Here is an 18904-nt window from a genome sequence, read left to right as displayed (position 1 = left end):
GAAGAAAAAATTTTATTACAGCAAACAAGCATGGAAAATAGAAAACGTAAAACTAATTGGTAAATTCACATCCAAACATATCAGAATTTACAATAAATAGATAAATTAAACTTATTAGTTAAAAGACAAAGATTCTCAATTAGATTATATCCTACCATATCCTATTTATAAGAAATTCCTGAAGTATTAACATAGAAAGTTTGAAAATAAGAGATGGGCAATCATAAACCAGGCAAATAATAATGAAAGAAAACTGATACAATTTTAGACAAAATAGGCTGTAGGGTAAAAGCATTACTGGAGAAGGGGAAAAAGGTCACTATATAATGATTAAATAAATCATTCACCAGAAAAGAATAAGATCTCCAATCTGTAGGTACTCAATAGAAGAGCTTCAAAATACATAAAACACGATCTTGCAAAGAAAAGTTGATAAATTTACTATTAAAGAGGCAGATTTTACATATCTGCATTAGTAATAAATAGATCAAGCAGACAAAAAAAATGCAAGGAGAGAAAACACTTGAAGCACATAATTTGGGTTTATAATGTTATGGACATACAGAGATTCCTGCTCCCAGGTATTGAAAAAGATCCTATTAAATCATATATATAACATTTATAAAACTGACCATTTTAGATCACAAAATATGTCTCAACGGGTCCCAAAGGATTTTATATCATATAGGCAACTTTGTTATTGTTACATAAGTCATGTCAGCTCCACCTCCTGGTGACCTCATGAATGAGTGATGGCCGCAATGTCCCGTCCGCTACAGCCCTTCTCAGCTTCTGTAGCCTCATGCCTATGGCTTCCCTTATGGAGTCAATCCATTATCTCAGTTTTGGTCTTCCTCTTTTCCTGCTACCTTCAATTTTTCCCTGCATTACTGTCTTTTTCCAAAGAGTCCTGCCTTCTCATGAGGTGCCCAAAGTAGGATAGCCTTAATTGTATCATTTTTGCCTCCAGCGGTGCTTCGGGCTTAATTTGCTCTAGGACCCACTCCTTTATCGGGCAGTCCAGGGTATCCATAGAGCTCTCCTCCAATGCCATACTTCAAATGAATCCATTTTTTTCCTGTCAGCCTTCTTCACTGTCCAGCTTTCAGACCCGTACATAGTAATTGGGAATACGAGGGTGTGGATAATCTTGGCCTTCGTCTCTAAGGACACTTCCTTACGTTGATGATCTTTCCTAATTCTTTCATTGCTGCCCTTCTGAGTCTCAGTCTTCTTTTGATTTCTTGGCTTCAGTCTCCATTTAAATTGATGACTGACTCAAGGTAAACAAAATCTTTAACAATTTCAGTGTCTTCATTGTCTATGTTAAAGTTGTGTAGTTCTTCTGTAGTCATGATTTTGTCTTCTTGATGTTCAAATGCAGTCCTGCTTTGGCACTTTCTTCTTTCACTTTCGTCAGACATCATTTCAAGTCATTTCTGCTTTCTGCCAGTAAGATGGTGCCATCTGTATATCTTAGATTATTGATATTTCTTCCTCCAATTTTCACTCCTTCATCTGAGTCTAGCCTAGTTTTTTGTATGATATGTTCTGAATACAGATTAACCTGATAAGGAGATAAAACACATCTTTGTCTGACACCTTTGCATATATGAAACCCTTCAGTCCCTCCATATTCTGTCCTGATAGTGGCTTCTCATCCACAATACCCACAGGGGCACTTACATTTCACAGGTATTTGGTGATTGCGACACCACAGACCAGAGCACACGTGGTTTGAACCCACACATCATGCAGCAGAAGGCAATCATAAACCACTCCTGCATTTTCCTTTTTTTCCTTTTTCTCTTTCTTTTAATTTTTTTTTACTTTGAAAACTGTCTGATGAGACAATCCAAAATAGGCAAGATAATCATGACCAAAATGAATATAAATCTGAAAGCTTAGCTCAACAGACACACACAACACAAGTTTGAAATTCTCCCTCCCTAAATATTTGGAAACTAACATAAATATATTCTAAATGTTCCTTGTGGTATCAAGGAAACATGATGAAAATTAGATATTATTAAGACACAAAAGACAATGAAGACTTTGTATAATGAAACTTTTCAGATGTAGATTTTGTATTAGAAGGGAAATTATAGCCTTAAATGCAAGTAGTAAGAAAAAAAAGATGGAAAATTAATGAGCTAAGCATCTAAATTAAAATCTTATATAAAAGAAGAGCAGCATAGGGGCTAGCCCTGTGGCATAGTAGTTAAGTCTGGCACACTCTGCTTCGGTAGCCAGGGTTCGCGGGTTCAGATCCTGGGCATGGACATACACCATTCATCAAGCCATGCTGTGGCATGACCCACATACAAAATAGAGGAAGATTGGCACAGATGTTAGCTCAGGGCAAATCTTCCTTAAAGCAAAAAAAAAAAAAAAAACCCAACCAACCAACCAACAAAAGACAGGAAGAGTAGCAACAGATGTTAGAGCAAATCTTCCTCACCAAAAAGAAAAAACAAAAGAGAGAGAGCAGGGTAAATCCAAAGAATGCAGAAGAAAACAATACAGACAAGATCACACATTAATATAATAATAATTTTTTAAAAAGGAAACAATCTACACAGCCAAAACCTTGTTCTTTGAAAATTGAAATAATATGAGTAAATCTATGGCAAGTTTGATAAGTTTGATAAGGAAGTAATTAAAAACACTAAAAAATAATATAAAGAAAAAATAATTTAACATAAATATGTTAAATGGGAATATTATAAGTAACTGTATGCCAAAAATTTGGAAAGATTAAGTGAAATAATTTTTATAGAAGTACAGATTACTAGAACCAAATGACATGAAATAGACAACACAAATATACCCGTAACCATTAAAAAGTAAAGCTACACACACCCATTTTAGCAAAAACTTTATATTGGAGTATAATCTTAGGAATTAGCAGGTACATCTTTACATATGAAAACATAGGGCAAATCCACATAAATTCTTCTAAGTAAAATGACAGCTCATATAACAGCTCACTTGTATTCAAATCAACAGATGAGAGAGGGGGAGCAAGAAGCAAAGAAAGTTGGAACATAATGATTTCCAACTGAAGCAAGCAGAGGAAAAAAGTGAATCAAAACAAAGAAACAGAAGACTAAAACCCCCACAAAACTTGTTGGTAGAGTGGCAAAATCTGGCAGTCTTGGGGCTCGTAGTGTAAGAGCAAATCGGCTCAAATCTCCACCACTCCTGGGGGTTCCATGGTATTCCAGCTCAGGACAGTTACTGCCCATCATGGCCCCGATCTGGCTGAATAAAAGATGATGAAATGCCTAATACACTCTGTTTAAGAAGGCAGAAAAGCAGAAAGTAGTAGTTTTAACAATATCTAAGACAAAGAGTTAAATAGATAGTAAGTTTCACTTATCAGGAAAATTCACTTTGGGGGAACAGCTCAGACCCATGAATATCAGATGAATGTGACACAAGTGAAGATTGCAAAGCTGGTAGTGAGAAGGACCCACATGGGTGTGTTTAACATTCTGCTACTAAGAATCACTACTCCTAACTTTGTATTAGTCTTTTCACCGTAGTGCCTAGAATTACAATGAAAATCACCATTCAAAAATCATTTGCATTTTGACCTCCACTCCTGGCTTGGCTAATATGTGCTTCTCAGAACTAAGAAGCTGTAGAAAAGAGAGTGCTCATGGTCACATCCCTCCAAAGGAAACTAGGCATTTTTTTTCTCCTTAGGCAATGTACACCTGACTCTTGTCCAAGGACTCTCCTGATACCTTTTTAACTTTACCTAGGAAAGCGTAGGCAAGGCAACTTGTCTAGACTGCTAAGTACAACCACAGCAGAAAGAAATTTGGGGAACATTTACCAGGAAATTAATACATTTGTAATGATTAACATGATACTAAAGATAAATAATTCCTGAAGTGAGTTATTTACATCCCTATTACTCTGGAAAATTAGCTTCTCTTACTTGATTCACTGCAACTTTGTCTACGCAACAATCAGCCACTTTGTATTATTCTGGTTTTTTAACATCCCTTGAAATTATCTACTCTGCATTGATGTCTCCCCAAAGAAATGATACAATTCCCCCAAGAATATAGACCAGACCTTGCTTAGTGTAACGCCTGGCCCATAGTGGGCACTTGATAAATATTCTTTTAACCAAACTGATCTTGATGCTTCTTCCTTTTATATTCTTTGTGAAAGATAGGAATCATGTCTTAGACATTATTATATTTCCTACAGTGCCTGAAGCACAGTGCTCTGAACATAGGAAAGTGGTAAATATTGGTTGAATAAATTCTTTTCTTTATTATTTTTAAGCTCTATATTTCGAGAGGGACAGAGTTGGCTAAGAGTATGAGCTTTAAATTGGCTTAGAATTAAATGTGAGCCCCTTAATCCCTCTGAGCTTCAATTTTCTCCTCTATAACCTGGGAATAACAACAACACCTAGCTCAGAGTGGTTGTGAGGTTGAAGTGAGAGCATGCTTATAATGAAGAGCACAGAGCGGAATTCAGTAAATTACTATTATTTTTATATTAGCTCCCATACTTCTGGATAATAGCAACAGTTACCCATATATCAAACTTTTTCACCATTACACTTTTGCTTTACACTTTTGCTTATTCAAATTAAATTCATCTTAAATTCAATAGACTTTAAATCCTCTGAAAGCAGGAACTTCTGTCTGATTTGTCCATTGCTGTATTCTCAGGGCCCAGAAAAGGGCTGGGACAGACAGGTAGTCAACAACTATTTGCTGAATGGATGAATAAATGAATGGAAATATATATTATAGTCTAAAGACTCACATCTGGGAAAGCATCCACCCATTCAAATATTTACAAATACTTAGGAATGTATCAAAATACAAGGTGCTCAGAGTTTAGAAAATCAAATAAGTCAAAGAATTTCAAATATTAAAATCCCTAATAGTCATAGGATTCCTAACACATCCAAATTAGAAAACAAAAAGCACCAAGGCCAAAGCCACAAGAAATCACGTCTTAACCAGAATTCATCCTGAACAATCCAGATTGCTAACAGTAGTGAAAACAGACCTGGAATTCAGAGACATAGTTCTAAGGCTTCTATTACCTCTTATTATCCTTATTTCCAGACTATAAAAGCAATATGTAGTAAAATGAGGATACTATCACCTGCAATGCCTACATCTCAGTATTCTTATGAGAAATAAATTCAATGATGTAAATAAAAGCATATGGGTATAAATATACATATTATGCTATCATTATGCCTTACATATATCACTGACATTATAAACTTCCATAAATCTAGAATTTAGGGCAAGAGTGTCCTTGAGGATCACTATCTAATCCCCCTTGCTTCTAAGAAAGCTGACAATGAGAAACGTGGTCTAGACAACTCTTCAGATTACCTCTAATTCTGAGAGACTAGGCAAATTGTACAGTGAGAATAAGTAACTGATTAAAAGGCTGCATATCTCCTAAGTTATTTTTTCAGATTCTTTTTTTTTCTTGCAGCAAACTTTTAAAAGTGACCCCAGAAACTTAGAGCCTTGCTATCAATAGGAGAGAGAGCAAATCTATATCTTCTGAGATCCTGTACAATTCCCCAGGAATCTCTAATCAAAAATAAACCTCAGAGAAAAAGGTCTATTGTAGAGTCTCTAACCTAGAGGGAAACTCTGTGATGTGGGGGAGTAAGTTATGCTCCTGACAGAAGTATACTGTCCCGTTTCAAATGATTATCTGTCTAGATGAGTTTTAAAATCTTTGGAAAAGGATTACAAACCTCTATCCCAGTTTATAATTATTGTATTTATACAATTTATAATTTATAATTATTGTACAAATTTGAGTACCCAACTGATGTTTTGGAATGTCTAAATCAAGACTATGGATAGATGTTTATAGGTCCTTAAATGATTTCTAAATCTGGTCTATTTAAAGGCAATTTAAAATAAATACTTCCATTGGAGAAAAAAAAGTAGACATTAAAAAAAAAAAATACTTGGGGGCTGGCCCGGTGGTATAGCAGTTAGGTTCATATGCTCCGCTTCAGAGGCCTGGGGTTCACAGGTTTGGATCCCGGGAGCGGATCTAGCACCGCTCATCAAGCCCTGCTGTGGCAGCATCCCACATAAAATAGAGGAAGATTGGCACAGATGTTGGCTTAGCGACAATCTTCCTCATGCAAAAAGAGGAAGATCGGCAACAGATGTTAGCGCTAGGCCAATCTTCCTCACACACACACAAAATGTTACATAGACAGGAATAAAGTTACAGACTACATTATAAAGGGCAAACAAATTTCTCTCATTTGGATCTAGTCACAGTACCAAGCACAACATTTTAGATTTTAATATTGTATTTTCTAACTCATATAAACAATATAATCAATAGCTTATCATATAATCAGTATAGCTATTTAAATAATTATATAAACACTCACACACAAAACTATACCCATAAGTGACTCTCAAATAATTTCTACACAAAGTTTTGAATGCAGTCTACTCAGATGTCACAATGGATTCTCAGAGGTAGAATCCCCCATGTAAATGAATTACTCACTAGTTATATAGTTGAATATATAGAGATATATAGATATCTATACATATTCCACTGGTCTTCCCAAAGTGACTTTACTATGTAACAAGTGCTCTGGACATGTATAAGTGCCATGGGAACACAGATAAGAGTGTGTTGTGACCTATAGAGAGTAGCTGGTGTTTTATCATCTTTCCCATCCTTCTGATTTTCATCCCCTTTTTCAACAATATATAATCTCTCAAAACCCCTTTCATACATATATATTTATTATTTTCTTATTTCTGAAAAGTATAATGAAAAATAATTTTAAGGAAAAAGATTATTTTAGATCTAGTAATTATTAAACTATGTATTACAAAGCTGATTTTGATATATTTTTATATATAAAGATAAATTCAATTTATTCCTAACTATAACAAAAACCATAACATTAAATTTAAATATGTTATTTTAATATTACGTATTTAAATATAGATTGAAATTTAGGTACATAGGAAATAAAACCAAAACTGCATCTGTGACATAATGTTTGGATTTCCTATCTTATATGGTTAATAAAGTCAAAGGAATCATTTTTATAATTTCCACGTTGTGTTTCTAAATTAGAGAGGAAGCTTCAGACTTTTATTTGCAAATGGTTTTTAGTCTTTCAAAATACATGAAGTTTGTGAATATTTTTCCTTTTCAGAAAAAGCCATATTCAATGAAATTGTTCTGATTTTCCCCTTTTTAATATTGATTTTAAAGTCCTAGTGACGGTTTGATGTTCTATACAAGACTCTTTATCAGATGAACGCACTTTACGGATTGAAGGATTCCTTCTCGTAATGAATCTGCAGCATTCTTACTGTTTTCACTTTCAGTGACACAGGATTTCAACAACAGATTTCTGTGCTTCCTTTCTATACCCAATAGCTGACTATAATATAAATTAAAACAGAGCTTCCCTAGCTGTATGCCATGGCACATACTGGCCCGTGAATAGTTGATATGAGGCGTGAGAGAAATTGAAACCCTCAACCCAGTGTGTGTACAAAGACAATCATTTTCTGTGTTTATACTTTGACGTGAAAAAGGATGGGAAACATTGAATTAAGTAAAACTTGTCTAGGAACACAAATAATTTAAAAGCTAGGTCCAAACCATTAATTACAGAGTTTGGAAAACAATACTTATAACTAAGAAATAAACCTCCTGGTGATGCAGTCACACTGATTGCACAAACTCTCGTCATGAGCACCTGGAAGCTCCCAAACTGTTCCATTTTAAAGGGAAATTTTAAAAAATAATATATTTTTAAGTAGAAATAGCAAAGGGCTACCTAATCTAACAATGTGAGCTTACTAATCGCCTCCCAAACCACAGGGGCTCTTAACTCACCAGTAAGGAAACACCGACAAACTTGTAAATTGCGGCTGACAAAGGATGGGTATGTCTTTTCAATGTCTGATCCCTAGTCACTAGCACACTGCCCGCCACACACATGACATTCAATAAATATTTCTTAAGTGACTGTATTTCATCTTGAAAATGGAGCAATAGTTCACCAGAAACTGGAAGAAACTTTAAGAATGTGGAGTTAAACTCTTATTTTGCTTATGAGGAAGTAGAGAAAAGGTGATGAGACTTTCCTACAACCAGAGAGTCTTCTTGTTCTGGTAGAACTAGATTCTGAGGAAAGTTACCTCTCCTGCTCCCCTCTTTGTGTTCCCTCCAAATGGATGGAAATATAAGGTTTCTGATTCTAGGATGATTATTAGGTCATATCCAGCACACCAACATCTCCATTAAGTTAATTCAACATATACTTTATTATGAAGAAAAGAGGCAAGAAAATAGAATAGAGTCAGACAGATTTTTGTCTTTTTCCTCCCTTAACAGCTAGCAAATATTCTTTGAACTTCAGCTTTCTCGTGACAGAATGGGAAAGATAATTACCTTGGAAAACTGATGTGAGGACAGGTGATTCTTCACAGAAAATGCGCATAATTCCTTGTTCATAATTGGTACTCAGTAACTGTTTCTTGAATGAATGAATGAATGAGGCAATGAATTACTATAATTTTATACCGGGGGCAGAGAATGTGACTATCACTTTCTAGCAATACCTTTCTCGGTGTGAGATTTCTTTCCTTACTTTTGCAATACGGTAACTACAGTTTCTTTTCTCAAAAATATTGTGGGCATATACTAGATTATTTGGCCATGAAAATGTAAAATTTGTTAATATTACTTCTAAAATCTATGATGATCTTTTAATCAATGACTCCAGGTCAAACTAGGGCTGTAAGATTTAGCAAATAAAAATACAAGATGTCTAGATAAATTTGAATTTCAGATAAACAACAAATAATTTTTTTAGCATAAGTATGTTCTAAGAAATATTTGGGACAAGTTTACACTAAAAAGAAAACACTGCCTATTGCATGGGACACGCTTATAAAAAATTATTTATTGTTTATCTGAAATCCAAAGTTAACTGGGTATCCTAGGGCCACTGTCAACCCTAGGCTACAGCCAAATGGGAGCCCTGGAACTCAGTATCACTCCCCTCCCTCCTTCTACAGATGAAGGAACAAGACCCAGGAAAGTTACTTGGCCAGAGTAACCCAGGCAGAGAGTAGCTGAGCAAGAACCAGAAGCAGGTCTACTTTCAACCTGCTTAGAACTCTCCCCCTGCACACCATGACAAAGATGACCCAGACTTCCCTACCTGAAAATTTTAGTGATCTGCTAAGCAAAATTCTTCGTTATTTTGGTGCTTCTTAAAAAAAATTTTTTTTTTTTTGGAGGAAGATTAGCCCTGAGCTAACTGCTGCCAATCCTCCTCTTTTTTGCTGAGGAAGATTAGCCCTGAGCCAACATCCATGCCCATCTTCCTCTACTTTATATGTGGGACGCCTACCACAGCATGGCGTGCCAAGCGGTGGCATGTCGAACCCAGGATCTGAACCTGCGAACCCCAGGCCACCGAAGCCGAACATGCGCACCTAACTGCTGTGCCACCAGGCTGGCCCCCAAAATATTTTTTGAAGTCAAGCAAAACAACAACAGTAAAATCTCTTATATTCAGGTTCCAATGTGGCCTCCACTGACTTTAAAAGCTGGGCTAGCACTTCCTGGTCCTTTCCCCATAAATACGATACCTGGCAAGCACAAAACAACACACATTACAGACCCATCCTCCTTCTCACCTTCATCTTCTTCCTTGTAACAATTTGTTTTGATCACTCTGACTCATCTGAGGCTAGTAGAATAATGAGTGTGACGCAAATACGGTTTTGCGGCAGGTGCGGACTGAACACTGGAATAGTTTACCTCATTATAAATACCTTTCTTCAGGGACACGCCCAGACACTGAGTCTTTGCCTTACTAGCCTCAAAGACAGAGACAAATCTTGAACCCCTTGACTGAGGACAGCCAATCAAAAAATACAAAGAACAAAGTTCTCGGTCACCATGCATGAATTCTGAGAGTAACCTCCTGACTAAAGGAAACATCTGTGAGGAAAGTAAAAATAACGTAGCAGAAGCTTTGAGATAAAACAGATCTGGGCTTGAATTTCAGATCTGCCACTTCCAGTCGTACGATCTCTCTGATCCATCTTTTAAGTGGAGAGGAATCCTACCTACTTTCTTCAAACCTCATACATTGGCACCATGGGGGATACAAATGAATTACTTCATCATTCTTTCCTTCACAAAAGATAACCTGGTCATCTTGAGCCCAGAGGGAGTTTTGTTTCTAAATTTAGACTTTAGGTTAAAAAAGGTTGGAGTGCTAAAAGTAATCAAATTGTACACTTTAAATGGGTGTTGTATATTGTATGTAAATTATACCTTAATAAAGCTGAAAAAATAGATTGGAGATTAGAGTAAAGCAATTTGGTCAATGTCACACAGCTAGCTAGTAAGTCGCAATAAACTGGAAGAGGATAAAGTAGGGCTTCATGAAAGAACAGGAGAAGTTAAGCTGTAGAGAAAGTATCTGGGTAGCAGGGTAGGCCAGAGTCGGAGGTATCTGAACCACAAGGGACTATGAAGCACGCAGCCTCAGGAGTCCACGGGAGCCTAAGGGTTTGTGCACAGCTGGTTTCAGCAGAAACCCTGTCCCCCCAACCTTTTTGTTTGCAGATGCTCCCAAAGCAAAAGATCTTATTTTATCAACAGATTGTAATCAGATCACTCCTTAGAAAAGGTAAAAAATTGTTCCTACAAAGTCTAAGGCTGCCCTAGGCATATTTGAATAACACATAAAAATCTACCTGGTCTACCCACTGGAGCATGACTATTTCAGAATTAACCCCTAACCAACATCAAAGCCAAGCTCCTTCAAACATGTCATTATTCAGTGATTAATTGCTACTTAAGAAATTCTAGAAGGTAATGCGTTTTAGGTAGGGAATATCTTGACAGGTAAAGTTAATGGTAAAATAACCCAGAGTTCAAGAGAAGAATTAACCAGTTATGCAAATTAATCTCTGAACTCCAAATACCCAAAACAGCCAAGAAATCACATCTCTATAACTATACGATGAGGTTTTTGTCACAGCTCGAAGCTTTCCCAGCCTTGAGAGTCAAAGATTTTCACAAAGTATTACCTTCAAACTTCACCTCCATGCTCATTAAGCTGTAGTACAGAAGAGCTAACACAGCTGAATTAATGCCAAGTCCGTTCCATTTATAGTCACTGTGAAAGAGATGAGCATTCAGCTTGTAAAAGAAATTTGAGAAGGACAACTCATTTCTTTCTGGGTAGCTCGTTCACTTTTACTTATATTCAGTCAGTGAACAACTTCATGGAACTCCAATTCTCTTTTCTAAAGCCTTAGTTTTAGGCTTTAAGAAGTTGATTTGTTTTCCTTTTAATTTCTACATTTAACTCTGTGAATATTTACAAAGTCTTTGTTTTGTTTTTGTTTAACCTAGATGTATCTAACATGAACAAAAAAATACCTCTGTTCTAGTCCATTCTTAAATAACTTCAACAAATATTCATCAAGAACCAAATGTATTCAAGGTGGTGGGTTGGGCTACAGAGAACACAAAGAACAGAAAAACACTGTCCCTGACCTCAAAGTAATTACAACTGAGTCATGTTATAATTAGTTTTAACTAAGTATTCCTGCTACTGGGCAAAACAACTGTTTTTTTGTGTGTGAATCTATAAACTTATTTTCAATCTTGAGCCACATTCTTCTTTGCCATATCCAAATACAATCTAAAACTATTTACCTATTTCTTTAAATTAACTCACTTTATTTTAGAGTATTAAATTAACTTATTTAAGAATAATTTAAATCACACAAGTATTTCTTTTAGAATTATCTTAATCATTAACATCCATATAAAATCATGGGGTTTGAAGTGCTGGTTAGATTTTTTTCAAAATGCATTTTAAAGAAATAGTCGTCTATTACCATAAATGTTTGCTGTGCACTACCTAAAGTCATATTGGGAAACATGTCTCTAATCCATTCCCATAGTAAAGTCTTTTCTTCTACTCTTTCAAGACCTCACCCCAACCCAGGCAATTCCTTACACCCCAAAACTCTTAGTTGGTGATCCTTCCTTCCAATTAACGAAGAAAATCAAGGCACTTAGACATGAGCTTCTGCTCATCCCTTGAACATTCCACATCTTTTCCTTATTTTTAGCTTATTTTTCTAAGATATCCATACTAATCTGCTATAATAACATTTTTATCTTTAGCCCAAATTTCATCTTCTGTCACCTCAGTTACTCCTTTTTTTAACCCTTATTTTGTGTATCTTCAACTGGTCTCCTTTTTCTTTGGCTCCTTTGCCCTTACTTATATACATTTAGTTACTAAATATTTAATGAGTATCTATATGTGCAAGAGACCATGCAAGATTCTAGGGATGTAGACAAGAAGGGTAAAGACAGTCACAAACCTCCAAGGAGCTCACCAGTGTCTAAGGAGACAGGTGAGTCCTGAGTTACCAACGGTGTGATCAGGGCTATGTAAAGTAAATGCAAGAGTGTTTGGGGAGGAAACACAAGTGGAACTTGAAACCAAACATGGGAAGGATTTCTCTAAGAGATAACATCTAAGCTCAAATTCCTAATCTTATAGACGTTAAACTTTATTTTCCTCATCCATGAAATGGGAATAATATCTACCTTACTTGGCAGTAATAAGAGGAGGGAGACAGCAGGTACTCAGTGATGAGGCCCTAGAGTTAGTCAGCCTGGATTCCAATGCCAACTCTACTACTGTATGGCCTTGGATAGGTTACTTTATAACTGTGTATTGGATTCCTCATCAATAAAGTGTAAATAAATAATAATATCAATCTGATAGGGTTGATATGAGAGTTAAGTTGGATAATCCATGGAAATCATTAGATAGTAAGCATTCAATAAATGCTAGCCACCATTATTGGAAGGCTTTTTAAATCTCAAAATCTGTGTAAAAATCCTGCTAAGTAAACAGTGGTACAACAAGTAGAATCCTTGCCATTTACACTATTTCATTTTATTATTCATAATTTACAGTATATTCTATTAAATGAATTAAACAGGGGAGATGAAGATAAAACTCCAAAGGGACCAAATTGGCAAAGTAGAACAAAATCTACCATCTTCCCATCGGTTATGCGTTGAATTGAACCCACCTTGAAATTCATATGTTGAAGTCCTAACCCGCAGTACCTCAGAATGTGACCTTATTTGGAGATGGGGTCATTGAAGATATAATTAAGTGAAGATGAGGTTGTGCTGGATTAGAGTGGGCCCCTAATCTAATATGACTAGTATTCATACAAAACAGGGAAATTTGAAGACAGACGCACACAGGGAGAGAGCCACGTGAAGATGAAAGGCAGAGATAGGGTGATAGTTCTATAAGCTAATGAACACCAAAGATTGCCAGAAGACCACCAGAAGGTAGGGGTAAGGCATGGGACAGATTCTTCCTCATAGCCCTCAGAAAGAACCAACCCTGCTGACACCTTGATTTCAGGCTCCTAACCTCTAGAACTATAGACAATAAATTTCTGTTGTTTAAGCCACTCAATTTATGGTACTTTGTGACAGCAGCCCTAGAAAACTAATACATCATCTAACAGATTTTGTTTCTTTCTAGTCAGAACAGAAATCTTAATAATACACATATCAATTCTTGAGACATACACTTAAATTGTATACTGAATCATGCAACTGGCATATACCAAATTCTGTTCTCTATTTCCTTTGTGTAATAAATCTCCTTTCTGTCCACATTATTGGCTCCCTAAAAAAGAATATAGTTATTTATTCATTCAACAGGTATTTATTGAAAGCCCTACTAAATGAAAGATGAAAAAACACAGGTTCCTGGCCTCTAGGAATTCACAACCTATGAGTCAAGTCATAAGTACATAAATAACTGTTGCAAAGTAGGCTGGGATGAGAATTCCCAAGGTACAAGAGCAAAGCTCGCTTCACTCCCATGGTCGTTGATGGCATATTCCATACACCTCAGCTTCTCTCTTAGAAAAATTCTGTGTTTTTCCATGGGCCAGTTGTCTCCTTCCTTGGCCCTGACATCTACTTCTCTTTTCTCAACTTCAGCACAAGCTGACAATGGAAGGCAGTCCACTGCCTTTATGGCAATCCTTTCCTCCCCAAATAAACAGATGGAAGGCTCTTCCACAGGCAGGGATATGAACCAATGCAGACAAGTCCTGCTTGGAGAAGCCTCCCTAATGCACATGATTCTAGTGTTTTCTGACTCTGCCCACAAAACAGGGACACCTCTGCCAGGGAAGTCTTTAAAAGCACCCTCTTCCGCTCCTGAATCCTAGCAGAAGCTTGGCCAAAACAGATTCACATCAAGGAGGCTTATGCATGCAGAATTCTATGGTGGTTTGGAGAGAGTGGTAAAGGAGGCATAGCATTTGAGGGCCGTAATTGAAAGGAATCTTAGCCTTACCAGAATACCCAAATTTTTAAAAACATATTTTCTGGGACTTCTAGCCCGTTCTAGCATTAATTCAAGACACACAAGGTGAGTCATTGCAACCATTCTTCTCATCTTAATGGATTTTCTGTCATGAGCAAAGATAAGCCCTATCTCCTCTTTGTATTCCCCTACTTCATGTCTTTACAGCATTTTCCCTAGCCCTGGCTCCTCCCACTTTCCCACTTTCCTACTTTCCCAGAACACATCCCCACCTTCTGCCTTAAATGTCCTTTCTCTTTCTTCCCAAACTTAGGACATAGTGTTGGGGCTGGCCCAGTGGTGTAGTGGTTAAGTTCACGTGCTCCACTTGAGTGGCCTGGGGTTTGCAGGTTTGGATCCCAGGCGAGGACCTAGCACCACTCGTCAAGCCACACTGTGGCAGCATCCCACATAAAATAGAGGAAGATCGGCACAGATGTTAGGTCAACAACAATGTTCCTCAAGCAAGAAGAGGAAGATTGGCAACAGAAGTTAGCTCAAGGCCAATCTTCCTCACAAAATAAATAAATAAATAAAAGGTGAAAAATAAGCCTGGAGAGATTTGATGAGCAGTGTTCAATTAAAAAACAGAAAAGACATAGTGTTGCAAATTCAATTCAAGTGTTTACTGAATGGCAACTAGAATCATGGGCATTCCAGACATTGTGCTGGGGGCTTTCCCACGCATTATCTCATTTAATCTGCACACCTACCATTGGTGTTATTAAGAAAGGAGACTTGGTGAATCTAAATCCCTTGGCTAGGATTACATCCTTAAATCTGTCTGACTTCAGGGGCTGGCCCCGTGGCCGAGTGGTTAAGTTTGCGTGCTCTGCTGCAGGCGGCCCAGTGTTTCGTTGGTTCGAATCCTGGGTGCGGACATGGCACTGCTCATCACACCACGCTGAGGCAGCGTCCCACATGCCACAACTAGAAGAACCCACAACGAAGAATACACAACTATGTACCGGGGGGCATTGGGGAGAAAAAGGAAAAAATAAAATCTTTAAAAAAAAAAAAAAAATCTGTCTGACTTCAAGGACAATCTCACTTCTCAAAGGGCTTGAGAGTGAGAGTATACAACAATGACACCACTACCTGTTTACAATTTACAGTTCCTGTTTACAGACAAGCCATTCCACCTATTTCTTTAAAAACAAAACAAAAACAACTTCGGTTCAAATACAGGGGTGGTTAAGGTGCCAAATCACTCATTAATCCAAGGGTAAATGTATAAGTAGATTTTCTCTACTTAACCTACAAAACCTACTCATTACATGTGTGGAAGTACATGCATGGGCAAGAGTGTTTTCAGAGCAGCAGGACTTTGAAAACAACAAGAAGCCCATTGTAACAGTGGTGTCATGGAACAAGGCTCAGTACAAAGTGAGATTTCTACACTGCAATGATTTCAACGCAGCACATGTCCCAGAGGTAGCCCAGGGAGACAGGGAAGGGTTTGACTGGAGCTACAGGCCAACAGAAATCAGGCAAATGTGGCACTTTCTAATATGTGCCGGCCTCTACTTATTCTAAAAGAAATGTCCCTGGCAAGGGGAAGCCCTTGTCTCTGCTCTGCTGGGTTTCTGTTGACCAAAGAAGTCACTGTCCAGTGATATCAAGAAATTCTGTCCCTAGGGCATAAATAAATACCTGACTCCTACAGTTCATGGGTGTATGAGAGCTCAAGAGGCCTGGAATTGATCCAACCCATTTTACTTGGCAAGAAACCACCTAGTAATACCTTGTTTGTATTTCTTGGAGGAGGGACACAAGAAACACTTATTTCATTCCACACAATAATTCACCACAATCAGAGGGAGCACAGTAAGGGCAACACCATCTCCCAGCTGCTGATTACATCAAAGGCTTGCAGCACAAATTCAATTTTATGATGTTAATCTCAGCCTGCCACTCAGAAATTTTCTCTGAGGGATATGATTTTTCTCTGGATTTCATTTTAAGAATGATTTTCTTTGTCCACAATCAATAAAGATATGTTTTCATCAGAAGACTCTATCTTGGTAGAATTCAATTGGCTATTTCAATCCCTTTTGGTGACACAATATTAATTAAAATAGTTTATGTTGCACTTCAACGGGAAAAAGAGGCAGTGAAAATAGTAGCTACTCAGAACACATGTTCTATACACATCAACATGGAGGGCAGAAAATAATTTTCTCCTTCTCCAGGTGTCAGATATTAGCTATTCAAGACAGTTGCTCTGACTTGGTCTATCTCTGTGATCTCACTGAAAAAAAAAACTGAAGCTCTTCCTGTTTGCATTTATTGTTCAATAGGAAATCAAAATGCACAGAAAAGATGCTTCAAATGCTCACTTCCCAGTGCCTCAGAAAGAAGAGAAATCAGTGTTTGTGTGCCCATGTAGCATGATGGGCTATCAAGAATTACAGTCACTGTTTCTCCTACCTGAAAAAAAAAAAAATATACTGTTATTAAAATTTATTTTTATTTTCAATTTCTAAATAATGATCACATTAAATACACTGCACTTCTCAAAAGCAAGCATATAGAATTAGCACAGAGTTTTCCACATTTAGAAAAGAGGAGAAAATTATTAAATGTGTTACAGAAAATAACTGAATTTTGTCTTAACAGCAGTTTTGGAAGTAGCAGTTAATTTACTTAAGTATTTATGAAGCATCTACTACCTGCCTGACTCTGGTCACCAGTTGAGACTGAGAGGAAGGGACCAGTCTCTGGCCCACGATGATGACAGATCATGGAACCTCCATCACCTCAGAGTGAGAAGGGCTGAGGCTTGATTCCCACAAGGTATATGGAGCACCGAAGGCAGGCTGCACTTAACCCTGTCTGGGGAGGGGATCAGGAGGGCTTCTCAAAGGGAAGTTTAATTACTAAAATATTCAGCTGGTAATTTATATCCACAGTTAAAAATTTTTTTTAAAAGGTAGCTTAGTCTCCAACTAGGTCTCTATAGACCAAATCTTCTCATGTTCGTAGTCTTGAAATCATCCATTATTACACTTCTTAACGTAAGAAGGTGGCAATGAACTGTTAAAAGATAAACTGAGGCATATTAAGAATTTTAAGAGTTTATTTGAGCAAAAATAGATTTGAATCAGGCAGTGCCAAACTGGAAGTGGTTAGGAGCACTCTGCCGACAGGAGCTCAGGGAGAGAATTTATAGAGAAAAGGCAGAAGCAGAGTAAGGAAATTATTGATTAGCTATAGCGTAAAGCGGAGTTGGCTGTTTGTGATTGGTTGTCCTTAGGTTTCAATTTCATAACCTTGAGGCATTTACTGGCTTAGATTTTGGTTTGCTAATGTAGGCAGCCATGGCAGTAGAGCCACCTCAGTCTAATGGCCTCCTTGTTTAATTTAGCAAAAAAAAGTGGGTGTATTGATACCCCAAAGAGTCTAAGGATTTCACAGAGCTCTGCGTAGATCTCACTCAGTCCATTTCTTCAAAGAGGGGTCTGAATCTGTAAGTGCTCAAAGAATACTCTTTTAGACTAATCTGGATGTTACTATATCAAAAGGAGAGAAAAGCATCAAATTAAGAGCAGCATGGAAATTTACAGACATTCAGTCCAAGTCCCTATTTTACGGATTAAAAAACAACAACAACAGAAAGGTAAGTTGACTTGGTTAAAGGCAAAGAGGGTCAGAGTTTGAGTTTGTTTAGACACTTAGACAGCAATGATAAGGTCTAGACAGAGAGATTACACTATTCGCCAGAGAATCTACGTAAATGTGTAGAAGAATGCTGGAAAAACATTGATTAAAAAAAAAGAAAGTATCTATCAGCATCAGAATTAACCACAAGGCTTACTGAAATGCAGAATCCTGGGCCCCTGGCTGGCTGTACTAAATGAGAAGGCTCTAAGATGTAGGGCCCAGGAATTTGAATTTTCTCTAGCCCTCCAAAGACATTCTTATTCACAACTGAGGCTAAGGAACTTCATTCAATCTCAGCATCCCCCATGCACAGCACAATTAATTAAAAATTCAAATTAATTGATGAAATTTAAACAACATGCACTGAGTGTATGACCAAAAAGAACAATTCCCTCAAAAAGTTCTTATTCTGGGCCTCGTGTGTATGACCTAACGAAAATGCCAATATCCGGCCTGATCTGGGCCTTCTCTAGTAAACAGTCCTGGCTTGGCCCTCTGACCCACTATTTTTCCCTGCAATGAATGAAATCTAAAGTAGGTAAATTCTTTTGCTATCTACAGCTGTCTCAACGGCATGTACAATTCTTCCCTGTTTTGTAGGACTTTGCAACAAAACTGCCTGAGGTCCTCTCTTTGAAATTCATGTGGGAAAAAGGCCTAAAGGGGGACATTCTAGATATTCAATTGTTCAGGAAATTTGTAAACACTGTTTGCATGAAAGACAATTTATACACGATCAAGTTGGAATTTCAAGACAAAGTTTTCCAAATTTAA

The 18904-nt window shown here is 37.2% G+C and overlaps 1 protein-coding gene across 2 annotated transcripts in view; it reads right to left on the bottom strand.

Annotated features, from left to right (window-relative positions):
- Positions 1 to 18904, bottom strand: part of WDR72 (WD repeat domain 72) — a 219439-nt gene that overhangs the window by 196627 nt on the left and 3908 nt on the right. Inside the window, exon 1 of one of the 2 annotated variants that reach the window (XM_070271032.1) lies at positions 11124 to 11212. The exons of the other annotated variant lie outside the window; for it this stretch is intronic. The gene's annotated coding sequence lies outside the window, so the exon portion shown is untranslated. Of the gene's footprint in view, positions 1 to 11123; positions 11213 to 18904 lie in introns of those variants that run through there. 2 annotated transcript variants of the gene reach the window in all.

The sequence above is a fragment of the Equus caballus genome, chromosome 1 (genome assembly GCF_041296265.1).
Source record: "Equus caballus isolate H_3958 breed thoroughbred chromosome 1, TB-T2T, whole genome shotgun sequence".
In the NCBI taxonomy this organism is placed as follows: domain Eukaryota; kingdom Metazoa; phylum Chordata; class Mammalia; order Perissodactyla; family Equidae; genus Equus; species Equus caballus.
This window is presented reverse-complemented; position numbering and strand designations above follow the sequence as displayed.